At 45.6% G+C, this 17,392-nt stretch overlaps 1 pseudogene; it reads right to left on the bottom strand.

Moving 5' to 3' along the window:
* Window positions 1-12,062: 12,062 nt before the first annotated feature.
* Window positions 12,063-13,812, bottom strand: LOC147602879 (microbial Terpene synthase-like protein 13; annotated as a pseudogene).
* Window positions 13,813-17,392: the final 3,580 nt, after the last annotated feature.

The raw sequence follows: 17,392 nt of genomic DNA, 5'->3' as shown, positions 1-17,392 counted from the left end.
TTGATAAGAACAACTTCCATGCTTGGAGGTTCAGGTTGATAAATTTCCTGATGGAAAAGGGCTATTGGGACTATATAGAAGGTGAGCATGAAGAGGCACCGCAGATACCGGACATCAATCCGACTGCTACGCAGATGTGAAAGAGTTCAAGGATTGGAACCAAGGAGCCAAAAAAGTTATGTATTAGCTCTCTATCAGTATACAGGATACCATGATTGGGCACATACAGGATGCCAAGTCCCCCAAGGAGGCATGGGACACCTTGGTAAAACTCTATGAAACAAATACCAAGGCACGAAAGATACAGTTGAAGAATGAACTTCATATTGTGGAGAAAAAGAGTATGTCTGTGAATGACTATGCAGTGAAGATAAAGGGTATTGTGGAATCCCTTGCATCTATTGGGGTTTCAGTAGATGATAATGATAAGGTGAAAGTCTGTCTACGTGGTCTCGGGCCACAATACAAGGCATTCAAGATGTCTATTCAGACTTGGAAAAACATTTTCAATTTTACAGATTTGGTGTCTATGCTGATTAGAGAAGAGCTTGGGTGAAGACCAACAGTCTTCACAAAACAAAAATAGTTCAGCGCAACAGGCCTTCTACACAAGTTCAAGAAGAGGACGAGGTAGAGGAGGCCGTAGACGAGGCCAAGGAGGTGGCTGAACAGGTAATAAAAATTATGGCCAGGAGCAGCAACAATAACAGTCCCAGAATTCACAACAACAACAACAACACACAGGTGGAAGAGGCCAATTCAGAGACAGGGGAAGTCAAAGAGGTCATGAAAATTGGCAAAGGTAGTATAATGATACACGTGGATGCTTTTATTGTGGTAAGCCGGGACATGTGCAGGCAGATTGTTATAAGAAGCAGGTTGACATGTAAAATGGAAAATGGCAGCAAAACAACTATGCATCCTTGAGCAGAAACAATGAGGATAATGAAAGGTTGTTTGTTATGCAGCATGTCGTGAATGCCATGTCTGAAAATGTTGAAGCAGCACATAAAGATGATGTATGGTACGTTGATTCAGGTGCTTCAAACCACATGACAAGTCATGGGGAGTGGTTCAAGGAGATGAATAACCTTGAAAGACCAAGTTTTGTCGAAACAAGGGATGACACTGCTCATCCGATTGCCCATGTTGGAGATGTGCCATTATCTATGCACGATGGCAAAGTGAAGTACCTTGTAGATGTACTTCATGTTCCGAACATAACCAAGAATTTGGTTTTAGTCGCCCAGATGTTCTATTTAACCCTGATGGTTGTTATGTTGAAGACTTTAAAGACAAGTGCAAGTTGGTTGCAAAAGGAAACAGAGTGGGTAGAATGTTTACATTAAATGTAAACATGCCTGACGTGAGTGCTGCGATGTTTGCAAATGGTTGAGGAATTGTTGCAAACACAAAAAGAATTGGACATGTGAATGTGTAGAGAATGAAGTCTATGCAAACTAAAGGATATGTGACAGGGTTGCCAAAGTTTAAAGTTGAAGGTATGCAGAGAATATGCGAAGCATGCCAATTTGGAAAGCAAACAAAGCATGTATTTCCATGTAACAGAAATGTGAGCATAAATGCACTGGATGTTGTGTATTCAGATGTATGGGGTCCTACGAAGACCATGTCTATGGGAGGCTACAGGTATTATGTGACATCTATTGATGAGACCACACAAGGAAAGTGTGGGTATACTTCATGAAGGAGAAGAGTGAGGTGTTCACTCATTTTGAGAATTTCAGTGCTATGGTTGAAAAGCAATCAGGAAAATATGTAAAGTGGAGGGGGAGAGTACTTCTCCAATGAGTTCTCTGAATTTTTGAAGAAGAATGGTATTCAGAGACAGTTTACATGCAGGTACACTCCATAGCAAAATGGAGTTTCTGAGCGAAAAAATAGGCACATTGCTGAGATTGTGCGAGCATTGATGGATGAGAAGAATATGCCGCATAGCTATTGGGCAGAGGCTGTTTCTATAGTAGTTTACGTCATGAACAAGAATCCAACTGCAGCCATACATGATGTAGCTCCAGAGGAGAGGTTGACTGGCAGAAAACCTGATTTGTCTCATCTAAAAGTCTTTGGATGCATTGCATATGTGCATGTGCCAAATGACCTGAGAACTAAGCTGGATCCAAAAGCAAACAAATGTGTGTTTATTGGATACTCCCTTGAGCAAAAGGGATACAAGTGTTATAATCCTGCTACACGTGAGTTGAGGGTAAGCAGGGATGTTGTCTTTGATGAGATGAGCAACTGGTATGCTACTGAAAAAGAAGCTGTTGGGATTGATGTGAGTGCAAAAGTGGTTGCACAGAATACAAGTCAACAATCACAGTCTTTGAGTGGACCAGGAGAGTCCTCATCTAGTGGTTCAGTTGATAGACCATGGAGTGACAGGCTACATCATAATACCAGTCCTGCAAATGTGATTAGTACATCATGTAAAGGAAAAGAGAAAGTGGTTGAGCCCCTTAGTATGCCTGATATTTCTGCAGGGCATTCTCATGTTGATGGAAAGTCTAGTGGCTCAGAGAGATGAGCCTTGATATGGAACTTGGGATACCAGCTATGAGAAAACCTAGTGTAAAGAAGGCTATGGAAGCCATGAATGCAAAGATGCGAAGATCTAAGAGAGTGAAGAATCCTGTGCAGAGGTTTACCTATGATGGTTATGTGGCAGATCACTATGCATACATGGCAAAGGTTGTGCAGGTTGTAGAGCCACATGCATTGATGAGGCTGTTGGAAATGTGTGTTGGGAGAAAGCTATGGATGAGGAGATGGATGCACTATATGGAAATGAGACTTGGGATTTAGTGCAATTGCCTGAAGGCAAGAAAGCCATTGGATGCAAGTGGGTGTACAAAGTAAAACATAACAGTGATGGAAGCATAAACAGGTATAAGGCTAGATTGGTAGCCAAAGGATATGCACCGACATATGGCATTCGTTATGAGGAAACTTTCAGCCCAGTTGCTAAGATGGCAACATTGAGAGTTGTGATAGCAGTGGTTGCGTCAAAGCAATGGTCTTTACATCAGATGGATGTAAAGAATGCATTCTTGCATGTGTATATGTTGCAACTACCTGGTTATGAGGATGTGAGTCACCCCGAGCATGTTTGCAGGTTAAAGAAAGCCTTGTATGGCTTAAAACAAGCACCAAGAGCATGGTCTGACAAGATTTCTGAATATCTTGTCACTATTGGCTTTCATGTAGCCAATGCAGATATTTTGCTTTATGTGAGACACGGTGATAGAGGGGTTATGCTTGTTGTCATCTATGTAGATGACTTGATCATTACGGGGAACCATGATGTAGAGATCTTTGATGTAAAGATCTTGCTTAGAAAGAAGTTTGAGATGAAGGATCTGTTGAAAGATGTAATCGTGGTGTGTTGTGTATGTGAGAAAGCACCCTTGAGGTGCAAGATATTGTGGTGAGATAGGAATGCCACATGTAATATTGCATGGTGTGTGAGTGTTGACCAAAAGAGTGGAAAAGGAGGTACCACATGGATGATGATGTGTAAAGTGGGATAAGGCTAGAAAGCCTATATCATTGTATGGTTCATTGTGATATGCAATACAAGGGAATAGTGTTGAGTGTGCAATCTCTCTCTCTAGTCATAGAGTTTTTAGTGTGGTTTAATCCACCTTAATCTTATGCTTAATCTATGTCCTTCACCATGATCAATCCCATTTCTAGATTGTTAACATGGTATCAGAGCCAAATGGGCTCTTGGTCATGGTGATTATTATGTATATTAGCTTGGTTGTGTGTTTCTTTGATTAAGCATAATTTTCAGCTTATTATGAAAAAAATTATGCACACTCATGTTATCATTTGGATTTGCATTTGTGAGGATTTGAGAGGAGATTTGCAACAAGGAGGTTGCATAGAAGCTGCCCAAGAGAGTTGCAAACGGAGTTTTGCAACATGGAAAGCTTGCTCATCTCATCAAGGAAGCTGAAAATGGAGATTTCAGCATTATGAAGGCTATGGAGTCTTCATCATCGTCAAGGAGAAGCTGCCAAGAGAAGATATGCTGCTGATTATGCCTCAAGAAGGTTGGTTTTGTAAAGTTTGCCTCAATTTTTGTTTTGGGCATAGAAGAATGCTCATTTTTTGATAAGGGTTGCTTGATGGGATGGAACAATCCCAAGGTTCTTTGCTTGCAAGCAAAGAGTGGTGGAGGTGCATGCTTGTCAAGATGATGGCAAGTGAGATGGTGAACTCAATGGAGTTCACATGTGTGTGCATGAAGAAGAGGATGCACTTGTGAATGTTTGCTCAGTGAAGGAGAGCAAAGAAGGGGATGGAAACCTTGGCAGTTTCCACATGTTTATGCACCTTGGCTCTTATAAGAAACTTGTGAAGAAGCACCCTTGAGTGGATGCATGCATTGAAGGAAAAGCATGCTGATTTGGAGGCCATGAAGGCTCGGGGGGGGTCACTATATGTAAATCCTCTATATCACGTGCGTTCAAGGCCTATTTAAAAAGTCCCTTATCTGTGAATTTTTTAGTGAATATAATGTATCCTTTCCTATTCAAATCTATAATTTTTTTAAAAAATACAATAAATAAATCCCCTCTGTAAATATATTTCTGTAAGTCTTAAATATTTAAAATGTCCTTCTGTTGAATCCACGTGATACTTACATATTTATACGAGTGACCCCCCCGAGCATGAAGGCCATGTCAATGGTCATGGAAGACCTCAACTTGGAGGTCTTGGAGAGGCAAAGTAGCAATGGGAAGGTTATGGAGTTCATTTGGGAGCTCACAATGGGCATAGCGATGGCTGTTGGAACCTTGGAAAGAAGGGCTTGAAAGAGATTCAAGCAAGACATATGAGACAAATTGGAATGAGTTTGTGCAGGCAACAACATAGGAGGCAAAGAAAGGCAAGTGGCCAAAGTTATTTGGCATCTAAGAAAGAAGCAGCAATGGCACCAGACAAGCTCAGGGTTGAAGCAATACATGGCTTGCAAAGCAACAAGCATGATGAAAGTTCCCATGTGAGGAAGTGCAAGCAAGTTTTTTTTTGACAGGGGCAAACACGAGTACTGCAAAAATGAGAGATTGATGGCAAACATGCAGGGTTGTCTGTCGCTCAAGCTGAGGCACGAGCTACATGGTATAGTCAAATTCAACCACAAGCTAGGAAAGAAGGTGTGCCACACGTCACGCAAAGCCCTATACTGGGCATCGTAGGATGCAGTCGTAGTGACTGTTGCCTGGAACAACAATGAACAACATGCAAGCTATGGCCATGGCAGCCAACACGAAAAAAACTGCGAGGAGACGTAGAACAATGCTCTCACAGACGGGTGAGATGGGAGAGAGCCCATGCACACTGTGGAGCCAAAGGTCCCATTGAAGGTCAAAGGAGATTTCGCACAGAATTCAGTAAGAAGGAGACGAAGGGCAGCTAAAGCAAAAACAGCAGCGCAGTATGGAGCAAGTTGAGGGCAACAGAGGTGCTGACTCCCACAGAGGGGCGGTACCCACCATAGCTACTGTGCAGAAGCAGTCGAGAGAAGGATGAAGAAGACGACCTAGTGTGACGTGGGTCTGACTGCAGCAGCAGACTCGGCTCATCGGCGTACAGCAGGCGCATTCAACAGAAGGCAGCACCAACTACCTGACGCACAGCTGCTACATTTAAAAATAAATAAATTAAATTTTTTTGTTTGGTTCAATTTACCCTTAATGAGTAAGGGTTGCTTCACACCATTCCCTCATAAGACTGAGTTCCCATGGTCTTTGAATACTTGTTGTAAAAACACAAGTGAAAGAAGTAGTTGATACATGTTCACACACACATCGAGAGTCCCCTGCCCGGTTGCGACCAAGGGGTTTGTAATTTTATTTTTCACCCAAATATGATGATGGACAATCGTCCACGAGCATGCGTGCTCAAAAACAACAAAATTTTGTATTCACCCATGGTATGAGGGTCGCCGTGCCCGAGCTCATCGAGAAGCTCAAAATGGTTGTTGTGATGTGTGCAAGAGCGATGCACGTGTGAGGTGCATGCGCATGGGTTGGTTCCCACCCGACCTTCGACGTTCAAATCGGACTCAGTGGTTCCACTATAAGCGAGTTGGCTCAAAATGGACTAGGTGTCTAAGATGGTAGACACGGGCACACATGTTTGGTTGATGGACACTCCAATGTATCATTGAGGGGGAGTGTTGAGAGGTAGCGATTGCGTTTGTGCAATGCTACATTGATATGGGTGATGGATGATGGGTGAGTTGTGGAACACCTCGATTAAGAGGGGGTGTTGAAAGATGTAATCGTGGTGTGTTGTGTATGTGAGAAAGCACCCTAGAGGTGCAAGATATTGTGGTGAGATAGGAATGCCACATGTAATATTGCATGGTGTGTGAGTGTTGACCAAAAGAGTGGAAAAGGAGTTGCCACATGGATGATGATGTGTAAAGCGTGTCAGTGAGGATGCGCACTAGGGGGCTGGGGCTGGGCGAGGGGTGCACATAGGTGTTGTGGAAGACGGTGAGCACAGTGACCACCAGCGTGTCCGCACGGGCGGGATCGGCGCCCATCTCGGTGGGGTCATCCAGGACGTTGTCAATCATGAAGAACCAGTCCATCATCTTGATGATGGGCGGCATGCGCTTGCTGATGCCCATGGCAAAGGGCAGCATGGCCTGCATGTGGAAGGCGGACTTGATGAGGTGTTCCGCCGCGAAGGAGGCGGGCCTGCCTTCAGCACCAGGCAGGTTGGCAAAGTTCGCCACAACCCAGGCATTGGACATCTCCGTCAGCTCCGGGTAGTCGGGGTGGTTCTTCCACGCGAAAGAGCAAGGGATAGGCGGGATGATGATTCGGTGGACCTCGCTAAGAAGGCTCACATCAGGAGGAGCAACAGTGCTAGCAACATGGGCACCAGGGTATTCGGGACTCTACATTATCTCGCAAGCCTTTAAAATCAGAGCTCACTAGGGGACTGGAATGCCAATATTGTTGCCTGGGCTGCTGCGCCAATTTATAGTGAGAATTTCCATCGTCATCCTCCAGGCAGGGTGGTTCTTCCAGGCGAAAGAGCAAGGGATAGGCGGGATGATGATTCGATGGACTTCGCTTAAAAGGCTCACATCAGGAGGAGCAACAGTGCTAGCAACATGGGCAGCAAGGTATTCGGGACTCTCCATTATCCCGCAAGCCTATAAAATCAGAGCTCACTAGGGGACAAAATCAGAGCTCACTAGGGGACTGGAATGCCAATACTGTCGACTGGCCTGCTGTGCATTTCCATCGTCATCCTCTTCTTTAGCCTCACTTAGAAGTGCTGCAGTGAAAGTAACCTATTCCGTCAATTTTGAATGGCAAAAAAACAATCCCGTACGCAGTATTACAAGGTAGAGAGTATTGACACAGTACACAGTATTACACGAACACCAATACAACAACTTGTGTATTATTTAAGCCCTTTAATATCTACTTTTCCAGTATAACTTTTAACCATTAACTTATTCGTCAGGGGCTGGGCGAGGGGTGTCGTGGAAGACGGTGTGCACAGTGTCAGCAGCTTGTGCGCATGGGCGGCGAAAGAGATGCCGCCTAAACAGAAGGCCTGCACATCACTCGATTTTGAATGTAGCATGGCGTATAGTGATTTTGCTCCGTCCCAAAATGCATGCATCCACGAGAGAGCGATTTTTGCGCTCGGCACAGTGAAGCGTTGTTGGATGCCGTGTTGAGATTTTCGGCTAATATATATAGTAATATTTTCGGCTAATATATATAGTAATATTTTCGGCTGCATCAACATCAACACAGTACACAGTATTACACGAATACCGATCGTCAGGGGCTGGGTGATGGGTGTCGTGGAAGACAGTGTGCACACTATCAGGCGCTTGTCCGCATGGGCAGCGAAGCCTAGCCCAAGGTTTCATGTGTGTTTAATTTTGAAAACTTGGCTTAAATTGTGGACGTCAATTTGCAACTTTGCATGTTTTTTTGGGGCTTCATTGTCCAAATTTCAACACGTTTCAAAAAAATATTTTTTTTTTCAAGCTTTGTTTTCGAGATTTCAAAATACCTCAAACCTATCCAAAATTAATTCAATATTGTCTTACAAATTTCAAAACATCTAAATTGTATCCAAACCGCACCCTTGGACGTCAATTTGGAACTTTACATTATTTTCAAGGTTCGTTCGAGTTTTTTTAAACTTTGCATTTTTTTCAAGCTTAGCTATCTAAATTTTACCAATCCTATCTAAATGTCAATCAAACTTTTTTGCCCAAATTTCAAAACATCTCAACAATCATATCCAAAATGCGCCTTAGAAGTCATGTTACAACTCTTCAAGCTTAATTCAACATTGCCCAAAATTTCAAAATGTCTTAATCCTATACAAATTTATTCAAGCTCGTTGTTTAAATTTGAAAACATCTTAGTCCTATCCAAAACTGTCATGTAGGCTGTAACGCCTGTGGACTGACGGCAGCCCGAATGGCCATGTCCGGGGTTCAGTGGGAGAGGACGCCCATGCGGAGTCATGGGCGGCCAGGCTAGTGTGGACAGCAGGCCACACACTGTATAGCCTGGGGGATGAGGGGCAATCCTCATTCTTCCTCTATGGTGGCTGGGTGGTGAGCCGGAGGCCATCCCCTCTCGTGGTAACGCCCGTACTGGCATAACGGGTATCTAAAACTGGTATCAAAGCGTCGGTTCGATGGGGTCGTCACGGTCCGCGCGTGACCGGTGAACCGGAGCCCACTCAATGGTTTTCAACCATTCATCTCCTCATCCTTATCTCCACAATGCAGTGTATGGAGGGAGGCGGCTAAAAATTGAAGGGAAGAATTCTCTCTCTCTCTCTCTCTCTCTCTCTCTCTCTCTCGGTAGCACACACCAAAGCGAATCTGCCGCACAGCAGGTAAGCAATTTTTGTTTTTCTTTTGCTGTTCAAGCTTGTCTGCAAAAAACGATATCGTTTTGGTGGAGGAGAGACTGTAGAGTAACTAGCATCGGCCTGTATGTGAAAGAGAGCTTTTCACCTAAATTAGAGGGTGTAGAGAAAATCGCCTGGTGTAGAAGGGGGGCAAAACCACCCATCTGTGAAGAAAATGGCTGGAGGGCGCCCGAGTTCAGATTCCAAAGACTTGACTTCGAGCATGAGCTTCCTTACTAGCGGGGTATTTCCCAGGCGGAGCACCACGTGGAGGGTAGACTCCTTCTGAATGTTGTAGTCTGCTAGGGTGTGGCCATCTTTGAGCTGCTTCCCTGCAAAGATGAGATGCTACTGGTGAGGAGGAGGGGCGAAGACCAGCCCCATGACTGCTGGAGGCTCGCGACCCTCGTTTGAGGGGGGGCGACTTGCTGGATCAATGTCACCCTCATTTGAGGGGGGGCGAAGAGCCTGGGGTGGTGGCCAGCCCAGAGGGCGACCGCCGCAGCCAGTCCTTAGGCAGCTAGCCGAGCGGGCGACCAGCCCTTAGGCGCCAGTGCACATGGGTGGCGTGCCCAGCGCACAGCTGGCGGCGGCACATTATCACGTACATTATCTGCATTTACCTTTTTGAGGTTTACACATACTCAAAGTTTTGCATTTTTCTTGGGCACCACTACAATAGGGGAGACCCATTCGGTGTGTTCAATCTCATAAATACATTTTACCTCTAAAAGCTTGTCTATTTCTTCTTTTACCTTTCGTGCGAAATTCTCATTGTAAGTATAAGGACGTTGCTTGGAAGGCTTTGCATCCTCTCGCAATGGAATTGTATACTGACATATGCTTGGATCAACTCCTTTGAAGTCTTTATAACTCCAAGCAAAAACATCGCGATACTCCTTTATTGTTTGAATTAATAACTTATCCTCATCTAAGGACAAGTCTGTGGCAATCCACACATAGCGAGGCTCATTTCCTGGCTCAGCGATATCAAATTTTTTTGCATCTTCTAGACCATCATATGAAACCCCTAGCATGCTTGTCTTTTGTCGCATGGGCTGTTGAAGAACAATCTTCTGATCTTGAAGAGTGTACTGTGTGAAGTTAGGGGGAACATTGAGACCTTGTTCTTGTCCACTTGAGTCATCACTAATTAAAGACCATGCGGTTTTGAGCTCTCTTTTGTAATCTTGCATCAGAGTTTCTCGTCCAACCTTTATCTTTGCACTTTTGACACTCTCTTTTGAATCGGTTTGAGACTTGAGTTTTTGTTTCGGTCTCTTTGTTTTTTTGTGATTTTTGCTAACAGGTTTTAGCTTTTCTCCTGGTTGGAATCCATCTGATCGTTTTACTTGGTCTTTGATACTACCTTGTGCTTGGACATAGTATAGATATCCATTCTTTGCTCAGAAGTGAGGTGGTGGTCGAGAGTGTTCATTCTTAAACTCCTTGTTTTCTTTTTGTATTCTCTCATGTCGCGTGCCTTTCCTAACTCTTCCTCGGGGATTATCACATCATCGTCAAAATCAAAGTCCCATACGTCTTCCTTATCAGCATCATTAGCAGATTCGAGTGTTAAATCCTCCATTGAGACTTCCTCTACATGCAGTACAAATCATCTAGAAGGTCACGTGGTTGCACCATTCGTATAGGAATAATGTCATATCCATCTGAGTCACAAAATTGAATTGGCTTAGGTAAAGCACATGTCAATAATGTTGCAAGGACATGACTCCATTCTAGGGGATCAATTAAGTGCTCAGGGAAGGGTTGTAGAATGTATGCCTCATTTGATTACCCTTAAGTCTCTCAGTGTTGAAATTCTTACATGAGGCTCCACACAACCAGAGATCTTCTCGCCCATCTGACAATGTAACTCTTGAGCCCTCAGATGAAGCAGAATCAAACTCATCTATTGGAGACCTTGTTACATCACGATATGAGTGATTCTTTAGGTTGACCCTTGTGATGATAGAATCATGTCGGAGGTACAAATAATTGTATCCCCAATCCTGAATCATTTGAAATTGTCGCATGAAATGGTCTACCCAATATCACTTCATAGTTTGGATGCTTTCCAAAATCCACTACTGCAAATGTGTGCTTAGACATGCATATCGAATGAACGATGCTTGCAATAGCAGCACAAGTGCTCAATGGGCCTCAAATTATACAATTTGAAGGCCTTTGTCTAGACATGGTCAACTTCACTTGCATCATATGCATGTGGGCGATAGAGGAGCAAGTGACAAGGAAAAACAAATTCCTAACGCAATTGTCTGTCAAGGGTTCTTGGGCAATGCCTTGGTGGACATGCATATCAAATGAATGATGCTTGCAACAACAGCACAAGTGCTCGATGGGTTACAAAGTATGGCTTGCCTCCATGATGGTATGCATTCCTCCCTGTCCAAAGGACAGGTGGGGCACCGGTAAGACAAGAAGAATATGAAATTATGAATTACTTTTTTGAAAAGAAGGGAAACACTAAAAACAAACAAAGAAAAAAAAATGTAGAATACACAGAAGAAGTAATAATAGTATAATAAAGATAACCTGGAAAACTAGACATGTGCATAACTAAACCAACAAAAGTAAAAGCCTTGTTCACATATTGAAGTTTTCCTTCAAACCACATAGCCCCTTCTTTTCCGTGCAATCTTGCTTCATCGATACCAATTCTCTAAAATAGATTGACAACTTGTTGTCTTGTAATGACACCAATTCACCTACCGCTTCGATCGAACACCTCAACCGCATCTCCCTCCTCATAACAATCCCCATTGAAATGGCCTAAAGATGACATAATCCGCCATAGGCATGCAATTGGGAGTAGGTTGTGAATCTAGTAGGATAGATGCATGCAAGACTGCGAATCTAGCATAGATGCATGCAAGACTATGAATCTAGCACGATGTTTGGCCTATTGTGGATAATCGTGTGAAAATAGTGTGAGATTTGTTGTCTCGAAAGAGATCACGATGCCACCTTCATGGCAATGATGATTAAAAATATTAGGAAATCTTGGAACGACAAGTGAAAAAGAATGTAATAGCCAAGAAGAGACGAAAGAGCATCAAATCAAAAGTAGAGCAAAGGCTCATATTCGAGGAGTTCAAAGCACATATATCAATTTTTTTTTCAATGGCCAGCGAGCACAGAGCCTCCACACGCAGCACCCTCGAAAACATTAGGCTATGACTCCATTGGCTAAGTACATATATCTATTATCAGCATGCAGGTTACCGAAAAGGAATGAATCTACACAGAAACATGGAGTGCATCACGAGTCCAACCGCATGGGAGACAATGGTTGGCTTCGCGGTTAGGCCCTATGTCGAGTTGGCGGTGAGCACGGAGATCCGGTGGTTGCACATGCACGTCTGTGGTAGCACAGATACCGTAGCGCCCGCTCACACGAGATGCCAATAGATAGTCCCGGACATCCACAAGCCCAAGCCCTCCAGGTAGGCCGCCATGCCGGGCTTGTGCGTGAGGGCATCGCACTTGCTTATCTCGTCCATGAGTCGAACGCACTCCTCGTCCCTGTCCTTTATCATCTGCAACGCCTCCAGCACTACCCCTTGCAAGGTAGGAGGGCTACTAGGCATGCCGGAGGCATCAGGGAGGGAGTGGAAAATCTTCGTGAAGTAGAGGATGGAGACGATGTTGCAAAAGTCACCTTGCATGTACTCCTTCTTGAAGGAGGTGATATCGTTGACGAGGAAGATGTGTTGGACCGTGTTCTACTGTAGGGAGAGAAGGAGAGGGTGAGAAAGGGCTTCATCATCGAGCTCGAAGCCTTGGGAGTGCTCAATCAGCACGGCACAGGGCCACCAGCCAATGGAATCGGCGCGGATCTGAAAGTAGGTCTCAACGTTTGGGAGATGGCGGGCATTGTGGTAGGGCACTTGTTGGCGGTTGGCCTCCAGGTAGTCCTGGAAGGCATTGCTAAGGCGGGCCTTCTGTTTGGGCGGCATCTCGTCGCACATCTCCGCCCACCATTCCGCAGCCGTGTCAGTGAGGATGCGCACCCGCCGGGGGTTGGGGCTGGGCGAGGGTTGCACATAGGTGTCGTGGAAGACGTTGAGCACAGTGACCACCAGCGTGTCCGCACGGGCGGGATCGGCGCCCATCTCGGTGGGGTCATCCAGGATGTTGTCAATCATGAAGAACCAGTCCATCATCTTGATGATGGGCGGCATGCGCTTGCTGATGCCCGTGGCAAAGGGCAGCGTGGTCTGCATGTGGAAGGCGGACTTGATGAGGTGTTCCGCCGCGAAGGAGGCGGGTCGGCCTTCAGCGCCAGGCAGGTTGGCAAAGTTCGCCACAACCCAGGCATTGGACATCTCCGTCAGCTCAGGGTAGTCGGGGTGGTTCTTCCAGGCGAAAGAGCAAGGGATAGGCGGGATGATGATTCGGTGGACCTCGCTAAGAAGGCTCACATCAGGAGGAGCAACAGTGCTAGCAACATGGGCACCAGGGTATTCGGGACTCTCCATTATCTCGCAAGCCTTTAAAATCAGAGCTCACTAGGGGACTGGAATGCCAATACTGTCGCCTGGGCTGCTGCGCCAATTTATAGTGAGAATTTCCATCGTCATCCTCCAGGCAGGGTGGTTCTTCCAGGCGAAAGAGCAAGGGATAGGCAGGATGATGATTCGGTGGACTTCGCTTAGAAGGCTCACATCAGGAGGAGCAACAGTGCTAGCAACATGGGCAGCAGGGTATCCGGGACTCTCCATTATCCCGCAAGCCTATAAAATCAGAGCTCACTAGGGGACTGGAATGCCAATACTGTCGACTGGCCTGCTGTGCATTTCCATCGTCATCCTCTTCTTTAGCCTCACTTAGAAGTGCTGTAGTGAAAGTAACCTATTCCGTCAATTTTGAATGGCAAAAAAACAATCTCGTACGCAGTATTACAAGGTACAGAGTATTGACACAGTACACAGTATTACACGAACACCAATACAGCAACTTGTGTATTATTTAAGCCCTTTAATATCTACTTTTCCAGTATAACTTTTAACCATTAACTTATTCAGTGTCATGGAAGACGGTGTGCACACTGTCAGCAGCTTGTCCGCATGGGCGGCGAAGAGATGCCGCCTAAACAGAAGGCCTGCACATCACTCGATTTTGAATGTAGCACGGCGTATAGTGACTGCTCCGTCCCAAAATGCATGCATCCACGAGAGAGCGATTTTTGCGCTCGGCACAGTGAAGCGTTGTTGGATGCCGTGTTGAGATTTTTGGCTAATATATATAGTAATATTGTAATAATTTTACGGTTGGCTGCATCAACATCAACACAGTACACAGTATTACACGAACACCGATCGTCAGGGGGGGCTGGTGGGCGATGGGTGTCGTGGAAGACGGTGTGCACACTGTCAGGCACTTGTCCGCATGGGCGGCGAAGCCTAGCCCAAGGTTTCATGTGTGTTTAATTTTGAAAACTTGGCTTAAATTGTGGACGTCAATTTGCAACTTTGCATGTTTTTTTGGGGCTTCATTGTCCAAATTTCAACACGTTTCAAAAAAATATTTTTTTTTTCAAGCTTTGTTTTCGAGATTTCAAAATACCTCAAACCTATCCAAAATTAATTCAATCTTGTCTTACAAATTTCAAAACATCTGAATTGTATCCAAACCGCACCCTTGGAAGTCAATTTGGAACTTTACATTATTTTCAAGGTCCGTTCGAGTTTTTTTAAACTTTGCATTTTTTTCAAGCTTAGCTATCTAAATTTTACCAATCCTATCTAAATCTCAATCAAGCTTTTTTGCCCAAATTTCAAAATATCTCAACAATCATATCCAAAATGCACCTTAGAAGTCATGTTACAACTCTTCAAGCTTAATTCAACATTGCCCAAAATTTCAAAATGTCCCAATCCTATACAAATTTATTCAAGCTTGTTGTTTAAATTTGAAAACATCTTAGTCCTATCCAAAACTGTCACGTAGGCTGTAACGCCTGTGGACCGACGGCAGCCCGGATGGCCATGTCCGATGTTTAGTGGGAGAGGACGTCCATGCAGAGTCATGGGCGGCCAGGCTAGTGTGGACGACATGCCACACACTATGTAGCCTGGGGGATGAGGGGCAATCCTCATTCTTCCTCTATGGCTGGGTGGTGAGCCAGAGGTCGTCCCCTCTCGTGGTAATGCCCGTAGAGTGGCGTAACGGGTATCTAACACTCGTATCAGAGCATCGGTTCGATGGGGTCATCAGGGTCCGCGCGTGACCGGTGAACCGCAGCCCACTCAATGGTTTTCAACCATTCATCTCCTCATCCTTATCTCCACAATGGAGTGTGTGGAGGGAGGCGGCTAAAAATTAAAGGGAATAACTCTCTCTCTCTCTCTCTCTCTCTCTCTCTCTCTCTCTCTCTCTCTCTCTCTCTCTCTCTCTCTCGGTAGTAGCACACACCAAAGCAAATCTGCAACACAGCAGGTAAGCAATTTTCATTTTTCTTTTGCTGTTCAAGCTTGTCTGCAAAAAACGATTTTGTTTTGGTGGAGGAGAGACTGTAGAGTAACTAGCATCGGCGTGTATGCGAAAGAGAGCTTTTCGCGTAAATTAGAGGGTGTAGAGAAAATCGCCTGGTGTAGAAGGGGGGCGAAACCACCCGTCTGTGAAGAAAATGGCTGGAGGGCGCCCGAGTTCAGATTCCAGAGACTTGACTTCGAGCATGTGCTTCCTTACTAGCGGGAGTATTTCCCAGGCGGAGCACCATGTGGAGGGTAGACTCCTTCTGAATGTTGTAGTCTGCTAGGGTGTGGCCATCTTTGAGCTGCTTCCCTGCAAAGATGAGATACTACTGGTCAGGAGGGGGGTGAAGACCAGCCCCACGACTGCTGGAGGCTTGCGACCCTCGTTTGAGGGGGGGCGACTTGTTGGATCAATGTCACCCTCGTTTGAGGGGGGGCAAAGAGCTTGGGGCGGTGGCCAGCCCAGAGGGCGACCGCAGCCAGCCCTTAGGCGGCCAGCCCAGCGGGCGGCCAGGCGGGCGGCCAGCCCTTAGGCGCTAGCGCACATGGGTGGCCTGCGCACAGCTGACGGCGCCCACCAGAGCAGTCGACAGCCAGCGTGGCCAGCCAAGCCAAGCGGCGGCCAGCCAACCAGCGCTGCAGGCGGCCAGAAGAAGAAAAAAAAACCATTTATTTTTTATATATTTTCATTATTCATTTTTTAATAAAATTAAAAATGAAAGTAAATTCACACGAATCCTCTCTCTCGGGGCTGGGGAGGGATAATCCCGATAAGGGATAATTCGAGTTTTCCAGGCACAACTTCCCGAACGAATTAAATTTTTTATGAGTTGCAGGCATTTTTTCTCGTGGATCGGAGCATCCCGGACTAGCGACGCTTCTAGAGGCTCGTAGGAAACACAAATCGACAGGCAACCGTAAAGGGGGGTGACTATTTTCTCTCCACCACTGCTCATTTTATTAGAGTTCTTTTTTGTAATTTTTGAGTTCTTGCATTATTTTTTGCAAGAATTAAAGATGTTTGCTCGGCGTAGTGTGTCCCTACCGCCTTCTACTTATCTAGGTTTTTTAGGTCTCTTGTCCTCGGTCACGGGTTTGACCCCGACCAAATTGTCAGGCCGTACATGCCCGACCGTTGTCCGGTCGGGAGTGCGCTTGTCGATCACGCGTGATCCGCCAGCGCTCTCCTCGTCTATTGACCCCGCCTTAGGACCCAGTGAGCCCGCAGCGGCCGCATTGGCAGATGACCCCTTTTTGGTCCGCGAGCCAAAAGACATGAACACCGACGTCGCCGAGGGGACCGAGGAGGACCTCTTGGAGTACGACGACGATGATTATGACCTATTGGACCCTGTCGACGTCCTGACAGAGACGAAGCTCTCTAGTGGACTGTTTAAATATCTTAATGCCAAATTGAACAATATGGGTAAAGTCCACGCTGATTTAGTCACGATACTACAAAGCATCTCCACACGGTTAGATGCACTGACAACTGCCTTGGCTAGTATCTGACTCCTCGTGGTAGCTGAGCTCCTGTGGCATGGGTGAGCGTAGCCTCGCCAGGCCGATGCGCCTGCGGGGCCGTCCGTAGCGACAGCTTCGTCGTTATTAAAAGACTTAAAGCCGCCTAGTTTTGGTGGCGAGGAGAAGGAGAGAAACAAGGACTCGGTCAATATGTTTCTAGCGAAGTGGTCAGATTTGCACACGCTACGAGACAGCAGCCTAGCCGGATACAGCCCGTATAAAGGCTAGCCTCTCATTAAACCGGCAAAGCGTACAAGTGGTGGATGAGTTTGACAACTCGCCCTGCCACTTGGACAGAGTTTGAAACGATGTTTCAAAAAGAATTTTTTCCTATTAATGAGGCAGAGAGAAGCTGGGAGTTATGGGATAAGTGCTCGATGGAGAACAAATCCCTAACTCAGTACATCTCAGACTATAGGGAGATA

The sequence above is a fragment of the Cibotium barometz genome, chromosome 65 (genome assembly GCF_041138505.1).
Source record: "Cibotium barometz isolate CiBa-2024 chromosome 65, ASM4113850v1, whole genome shotgun sequence".
NCBI classification, from domain to species: domain Eukaryota; kingdom Viridiplantae; phylum Streptophyta; class Polypodiopsida; order Cyatheales; family Cibotiaceae; genus Cibotium; species Cibotium barometz.
This window is presented reverse-complemented; position numbering and strand designations above follow the sequence as displayed.